Below are 9,200 nucleotides of genomic sequence, written 5' to 3'. Positions count from 1 at the left end.
CTCTGTACATGAAATGTACAGAAGTATATTAGGCTTGCGGGAGCTGAAAAATGTAACAGGCAGAAGGAGGCGTGGCAGACCCCACAAAGTATATATATTCTTGATCAGCATGACGAGACGAGTCGATCTAGCCCTGCCTGTCTGTCTGTCCGTCCGTATGAACACCTGGATCTCAGAGACTATAAGAGATAGAAACACCAAATTTTGCACAAAGATGCCTTATGTGTGTATTCTATACGAGTTTGTTTTATTTTATTGATTTTCCCCACTTCCTCCCTATGGGGGTTTTTCCGTAACGCCGTTCATATAATCGCCTATATCTCGGAGACTATAAGACCTAGGAACACCAAATTGTAGTCCCAGATGCCTTATGTGAATCCGCAGAAAATTTATATTTTGGAATTTCCCTCCCTCCCCCTCTCCCCCGCAAATCGTAATTCTTGGAATTTCGAACTAAAATTTTGTAGATACCCCCAGTTAGTAATTATGTGTCCGTACGCCAAGTTTCATCATGATAGACCGATTTAACAAGAAGTTTTTTTTTGAATTTTCTTAATTTTTTTTATTTTCTATAATTATTGTAAACATATGTACTGCATTTTTACTTGTTTTTTATTAAAGTTGACCAGATTGCAAGAAACAAAGTCATTTCGACCTGTAATGGATAACGATGGCCGAAAGCAATGTCTGAGCGTGCAAGTGATTGCATAAGTAAACAATTAATATTGAGTCTTAATTGTCTATTTATAGACATTTTTGTGTTTGTTGTGTAATTTCATGCTTAAGTAGAATTTATGCGCACTTTCCCGATAAAGCGGCCGTTAACTGTTTTTTGCCTGCAACTTGCGATGGCGCGCTTCATTATGAAAGTCAATTAATTAACATCACTTGACTTATTGACACACAAACACACACACACACACTTAAATGTTGCCGCTGGCTGTGTCTGTTGATAAAATACTATATATGTAATTACATATATGTGAGTGCAATTGAAAGGCCAGCACTAATTAAATTATATGTGATATCTTCGTGTTTGTAATAGCAGCCACCCACATCCACACCTACACCCACCCATCCAATTGTTGTGGTTGCAGTTGTTGTCACATAACAACTTGGCATCTGACATACACAGCGTATGACTAATGTTAGCTTTTACTTGCGATCCCAGGCACTTGCCATTTATTCCCAGAAACTTTCTTCATCACTTCCAGACATTCATACTCTACTTGACATTTCTTTGCCGTCGGCAATCCGCAATCCCTGCCACTGACTAATGCCTGGAGTGTGCATAAAGACGATTGGTCTCTGCCTTAAATAAACACAGCCACTTGCAATGGAGTGGGGCGGGGAAGTGTGAATTGGGCGGCCAAACAAAACCCTCAGGTACATCAGAGCTGTTAATTCCTCATAAATACATGATAATTAGCGAACAACAAACACGTTTAAATATTGAATTGTTCATGTATGGTCCCTAGACGATCCGTTTAAATAACATGTAGTTAGCTGAACGATTAAACTCTAATAACTGAATCTATAAATAAATAATCTTTGGGTACAAAATGATATAACCAATGATAACGATAGCATAAGTTTTGCTTGATTGCCACTTCAGAATTCAGGTTTTTATTTTTGGCATGTACCTATAAATAAAATAAATTTATCAATCAATCAAAATCCCAATACCTTTTCATTAATAATTAAACAGACGTCCGTTTATAAAATCGCCAACATGTTGCTGAAATTGTAGATAAAGATATATTCACTATCAAGCCTTCGACAGCTCAAGAGTTATTGAAAAACAATTACGTATGGTCATTGCTATTTTTGGCCTTACTTTTAATCCATCCAGCTATACTTAGAGTTTATGATATACTTGGTGTGATTATGATATATTTAATTGCAATGGAAATTTTTTTTCAGGATATTCATATAAGCTGCAGATAGTTGATTGGTTAATCAAATATTGATTGAATGAATTGCTGACAAAAGAGCTTACTTGTTTCTAAGAGTTTTTAATTTAGTTGATACTCTCTCAGATTCCGAGAATTATAAGCTTGCAATATCGGTCAAAATGTATTATAAGTGTTACTGGCTTTCAGATTTAAATATCATGCACGTTTCGTTCATTTAGATCTAAGTCTATAAAAGTTACTGGAATCTCGATCATAAAAACATATAGCAAATGCTACGATAATACAATACAATAGTAAATAGCTCGTACCAGGCTGTAGGTATAGGTATACGGTGTTCGTTATAGAGCGTTTTGATGTAAAGGTCAAGTACCTAAGTTCCTTTTAAAGGCCCCTTAAAGCATCACATTTGAATCTTTTCAGTATTTCTTTGATGTAAAAATTTTTGTTATATGTTAAATACCGCGTAGTAGAACTTTCCTGCCATATATTTACTTGTAAAATACTTTTATAGGGAGAATAAATCTGTATATTCTGAATCATCCTGACAGAAACAGAGTCTGTATGTAGTCAAACAATGTAGTGTAAACAAGAAAGGAATGCTAAAGTCGGGCAGGCTCAACTCTTAAATACCCTGTACCACCCCACAAAAAATAAATAAATTTAATTTAATTAATTTAATTTAATTTAATTTAATTTAATTTAATTTAATTAATTAATTAAATTAAATATAATATATTCCATTCATACATACATACATTTACATTTACATCAGAATCGTGCCTTATGCGTGTTTGTGTACTTGTACATATGTATGTACGTGTGCATTGGGCATGGTTATATGGCTATAACTTTCTTTCTGATCAACCTCTCATAACTTGGTATACGGATATATAATTACTAACTGGATGTGTCTACCAAATTTAAGTTAAAAATTCCAAGAATTACGGGAGTAATAGAAAATCTTGAATAGGGGGGGAGTGGGGGGGGTGCATCGGGAAAAATGAACAAACTCGTCCTTTCTCGGGCTCAGGAGAATCTGTATACCAAGTTTGGTTATTCTAGCTCTTATAGTTTCTGAGATCCTTGCGTTCATACAGACAGACGGACAGACGGACATGGCTATATCGACTCGGCTTGTCATGCTGATCAAGAATATATATACTTTGTGGGGTCTGCCACGCCTCCTTCTGTGTGTTACATGTACACTCGCACAAAACTAATATACCCTTGTACCCTTTGGGTACAGGGTATAAAAATGAGCATTATCTCTATTGTATTAAGTATGTATTTTATTTTTGGTTTAATATTCTTCAAGCATTTTTCTTTGAGGCAATCTTTTTTCCAATTTAAAATATTTTTAGCTTATCGTGAATTTCGGTTTTCCTCGTTGTTTTATATTTTAAAAAAAATTTAATTTATCAATTCTATGACGTTTTGCTTGGAATTTTTCTTTATTCATAATCGTCTCTGATTGCTAATTGGTTTGTGAAAGAATTTGTATATATAAAAAAGCGGTGGGATCGAAAATTTGGTAAAACTTTTGCAAGAAGCCAGACAAAGGTGTTTTGAAATTTTTCATAATATTTTTGATTTTTAAATTGAAGAGAGTGTATTGCACTAGAAGTATACATTCCAAATTTCTATTTTAATCTGGCGCCTTCTAGAGCTTGTTAATATTGGGGTGGCAATTTATCACCTTTAACTGACTTTCTTGTCACGTGAAAATAAAATGGATAATTTTTTTTTATTTTATCAATATGTAGACGGTTTGTCAGCTGATAGTTAAATATTTTTAGGAGGTTTCGAAGGTACTCGAAAATACTTAATATGGAATATTAACTATAATTGGTTCCGGTATTCTCCATATGGTCGTTTAGAGCTATTACATTTTTTTGATGTTAAAGAAAAATCCAGTATTTTCGCTTTTTTGTTTTGTTGTCATAAACGTGAAGTTTTAAACTTTCCTCGCTTGTATTATGAATTGGATTCTTTGATATGCTGTTTAGGAATTTATTTATAATTTCTTGTACATAAAACATACATTTTAACAAACATATACATTTGGCAATATACTTATTTTCTGCTTAAATGAAAAACTTGTTCAGCTTCGATATTGACTTAGATGTGGGAACTCAATTTGTGCAATAAACAAAACTAAAAGCCTCCATACCCTGGGTAGTCTGTCGTTTTTGATAGACGATTAATTATTTATTTAGGCATTCCCCCAAACAGTCGTAAACATTTTAATGACTTTTGTAATTGCTGAGATTATTTGTATTTGTTTGTTTTCGCACACAGCATGCTGTGCGTGTTCAAGTTCAATTATGCAAATATGGTTAAGTAGCGCAACTAGACTTTCATTCGGGCGGCCATATATAGAAAGTGCTGCCATATTCGGAAGCCGTGTAGGCCTATACAAATAAATGTTCGCTATTGACACAATTACTACGCCGCTTGGCTTTTAGTTTTTGCTTTATTTTGTTTTTAATTGACTCCAAAGGTTCAATGAACATATTAATGCATAATGATAGGTTGCTAGCAGACTTGCAAACGCCACTCATTTTTAAAAAATGCATAATTATTAACTATGTACTGGCACCTGAGCAGCTGCATAATATAAATATTAATATATTTATTATTCAAAGTTGGCGACAAGCAACGCAATTTGATTGTCAGTTCCAAAGGTCTTTGTTGACTGTCCCAGACAAATATTGAGTTTTTATCTGTTGTATATAGTATGTATATTTGTACATTCACGCCTATAGGCATTGGAAGTTAATGAAAATGGTTGATTCTTATCAGAACCAACAAAGTTGTAACTAATATTTACATTGTTGTATTTATAACTACACTCTGTGCAACTATTTGCCTGCCAATAAGTATATATGTACTTAGATATTTAGTACAATATATGACATAGCAAGTTCCATTTGGCTGTTAATTTAAGATACTTTCCGTCTAGATAAGCAGCAGCATGTTGGTCAAAAATTAAGCACTACAAATAAAAGTCATACGGGTATGCTAATCAGATGGCAAATATTTGCCAATTCGGCGATGCCATTTCCTTTAACCCACAATCCCAGCGATATGCCATATTTTCACCACTACTTATTTTTGAACAAAATTATTAATAGGTGGAAATAAAAATGATGTTTTTTAATTATATTTGAATTATAGCAACATTATCATGATCATGAGGTAAAAATTACATTTTATTTGTTCATATATCATTTAATTTTTTATGTATGTATTTATATTGTTTTTTTGCTTTTAAATATAATAAATTAAAATCGTTTCTTTTCATTATTTATTGTGGATAAAGACATACGGGTACCAATGTGTATTAGTTTTCGATATTAAAAAGCTTAGCTATCGTAGTCGTATTTAATTTCTGTATACCATAAAAATAAAAAGTAAAATCATAAAAAAATGTTAAAAAAATATTTAAACATTTCAAAAAGTAGTTGTCTGAATAATTTTATAATAAATTATATAAATAAATTCATTTCAATTGAAGTATGTATTTACAGATATAAATCAGTGTTAAGGTCTAAAATTTGTTGGAATAGGTATGAAATCTGTTAGATTATTTAAAATCTACTGCAATGTCTTTGGAAATTACAGAATACAATATGAAATATAAAAATATAATTTAAAAACTCTCTAATGGTTATACCGTTAAACTTCAAAGTCATACTTGTATGTATATAAAGAGAGAGATTGACTCTAAAACAGAATGGGTTAAGGCCAAAATTCTTCAGGAAAATTCCATACCATTGCTAATTAGATGCCTCGCTCTTAATCCAGTAACTGGCTGTTAGACCTACTTAGCTGTGTGATTGCCATTTTTTAATTGCTGTTGTTGTAAAGACTTTTTGTTCATAAAGGGTTAAGAAAATGAAGCACACAAGTGCCGCAAAAGGAATACCAAAATTAGAATCAATGAAATGATGGCTGGGCGCCGCCGCATAAGAGGGCGCCGCTTCGTGACTTCATGACCGCCAATTCTCTCTCTCTCTCTCTTTCTTTCTTTCAGAAACATACACACACAAGCACATGCATACACACAGTGCTACACCATGTGCGTGGAGTGGAAAATTTATACCCTGTACTCAAAGTGTAAAAGGGTAGAGAGAGCATGACAGTTCCCATGTCATAAGATCGGAATGTCTGTCCGTTTACCCGAATGTTCTTTAGCCCGAGAACTTTTAAGCCGTAGCAGCGAGGAACACCAAACTAGACCATGTTTATTTCAACTTCCACTGCAAACCTTAATCTTGCTAGAATGACTCTTTTTATCTAATGGCGTACTATAATTTATCATTATTTAGAGTTCTCTAATTCCCCATTAAGAATTCATGTGTGTCTGGACTCTAGACCCATGGATATCATCGATAATTTTAGTGATGTGATAGTAATAATAAATTGAATATTTCCAATATTTTATAATATCACATGTTTAGGGATCGTGTTCTGCAATGGAAATTAAAAGTAGCGTTGTACGGGTATATACAAATTTGTGATCAACGTTTTTTCTTTGTTTAATAACTTTACCATCTATATGCTTTGGATGAGGTCTATAATAATCGGTTCAACAGTCATATATAGATTAACTAGATTATATATTTTTTCTAGCTTAAAAATAACACCTTACCATAGTATGGTATTTATAAGTATTTATTTATGTTTCAACGAAAGAAATATATCTGCTATATAACTGATCGAATTAAAAATATACTCGTCCTAGTATTTTTCTTTGTTCATACAGTTATTGTTACGATCGATCGGAATAAAAACCACGTTTTCCGACTATATCATATAGCTGCCAGTGAAACATTTCCTTAACGCTTATTTTAGTTGAATACTTGTGGCAGAGGGAGGGGTGGGTAGAGGGTATGCAAGAGTCCGGACAACCTACTTCTTGTTGCCACAGCGGCAGTGGCCGTGGTAGCTTCAACGGCAGCGGCAGCGGCAGCGGCAACACCAACAATTTCTCATTGATCACGTCATGCGGTCTATGCTGTGCATAAAAGCACCACCAGCGGCCGTTACAGTGTGGCACAGTGGTGCTTGTTTGCGGCGAATTCAAAGAGTGTGAGTGTGTGTGTGAGCGATAGAGAGAGAGAGAGAGAATCTTCCAGCTGCGAATATGTACATAGTTCCGCCGCTTATATATACTCGTATTTTGTATAATTTCTGCTGATCGGGCGCAGTACTCGTTTCAGTCTTTCGTTGACTCTCTGCACGTGCGGTACGTTTCTGAGTGGTTTGGGCTCCGATTGCCACGTTTGGCTTGATATTGGGATTGTGTTTGGTGGAAAGAAGTGCAAAAGTGCCCATCGAATGTGTAGATACACTTGTGTGTATTTTTGAAGTACTTTCGTATTTCAGTGCTCCAGTGTGTATATGTTTTGTGGGCCTCCCACCCGGCCCGGCCCGGCCCGGCCACAGTTGATCAGTCAAGCTCGACGTGCTGCCAAATAATATGAAATTAAAAAGAAAATACATGATTACTATGTATATAGCACGTACCTGAAGAAGTACCCGAAAAAGAGCCATCGTTGCAGTGTTCGGTGTTTTTGAAAATAAGCAGAGTGTGTTGTTATTGTTGTTGTTGTTGTTGCCGTTGCTGTCTGTTGTTTTCTGTGCAAGCGTCTGGAATTTTAAACGATACCATATAGTATTTTACTTTTTTTCGTATAGCACAAAAGTTTGCCCCGCTGTGTGTTTGTATTTTGTGGCTGTTTTTTGCTGATAATGAGCATCTGTTGATTTTCATTTCTGGAGAGAATACAACATTTGGCATTTATGTATTTGCTTAATTTTTATTGTTTTAAAATAATTAAATTAACCGGAAATCGGGCTAAAAAAGCTGCACTTTTCCATAATTGTACTCGTAGGTAGATAAATAATAATATTTGTTTAACTTTAAACAGAAGTTGCCGCATGTCTCTTAACAAATATCAGCAAAAACTTCACGAAAATCAAACAAAAACATAAACAAATGCATATTATGAATTAAATTTTCTATGAATACTATGCAAATAAATGAGAAAGTATTAATTTACCATCAAGTTTAAAGTAAAAGTATTAAATTTTTAAGCAAAGTAAATGCTGCTGCCCGCAAAGGATATACAACCCTCGGAAGCAATTTTGGGTAAGTTTGCCGAGCAATGCGAAACCAAAAAAAAGTTCAATATTTACTTCTTAAATTAAATATTGTATCTATGGTTTAGCATCTGTGCCAGCTGTGTTGTGTTTCTTTTTCCTTCCCCACCCCCTCCCCTTCGTTCTGTTTGTTCACCCGTCCTTTGCGTCATCAAGAATTTCGATGATGTGGTGGCCGTTGGGGTCTTTTGTTTCAAGCCACTGTATGTATCAGACTTTGTAATTTAATATTTCATGCTGTTTGCTAGACTTTTTTTTAGTATAATTGCATTTTGTTCACTTTGAAGATGTGCACGTTTTTTTATTGTTGTTCGGAGAGTAAACGTGCTTGGGCATGTTTCCCAGGGAAGTTTTCACGCTTTGTTTTTATACCCTGTACCCGTAGGGTAAAAAGGGTATATTAGGTTTGTGCAAAGTATGTAACATACAGAAGGAAGCATCTCCGACCCCATAAAGTATATATATTCTTGATCAGCATGACGAGAGAAATCGATCTAGACATGTCCGTCCGTCTGTCCGTCCGTCTGTCCGTCTGTCCGTCTGTCCGTCCGTCTGTCCGTCTGGATGAACGCGAGGATCTCAGAAACTATAAAAGCTAGAATAACCAAAGTTGGCATCCAGATTCTCCTGGGTCCGAGTAAGGACGAGTTTATTTTTTTTTTTTTAATTTTCCCCCCCTTCCCCCGCTACAGAATTTCGTCAATAGCGTCCACATTTTAAATGCTACCTTAACCAAACTTTGCACACATAATTTATATATAATTGTCTACTGTTGTTTAAAATATTATTCAATTCGGTCAATTCTAAGAAAAGTTATTAGCGAAACAAATTCTCGCCAGTACAACCTCCCCAAACTGCAGCAACAAGCTCGCTCTTCTTCTTCCTCTTTTTGCTGCTGCTATGGGCGCATATAACTCAGTGACGGAAGTTTACCTGGGTACAGGGTATTACACTGTCGGGCTTGCTCGACTGTAGCGTTCTCTCTTGTTTAATATTAATTTGCTTATTTATTTATTATTGCCGCATTTCTTCGTGCATCTACAGCAAGCAGTCAAAACGTGCTCAAAACACTTTGAAAACTTGACCCCCTCCCCTCCCCTCCCGCCAAACTACAAC

The sequence above is a fragment of the Scaptodrosophila lebanonensis genome, unplaced genomic scaffold (genome assembly GCF_003285725.1).
Source record: "Scaptodrosophila lebanonensis strain 11010-0011.00,11010-0021.00 unplaced genomic scaffold, SlebRS2 tig00000043-arrow-pilon, whole genome shotgun sequence".
NCBI classification, from domain to species: Eukaryota; Metazoa; Arthropoda; class Insecta; order Diptera; family Drosophilidae; genus Scaptodrosophila; species Scaptodrosophila lebanonensis.
This window is presented reverse-complemented; position numbering follows the sequence as displayed.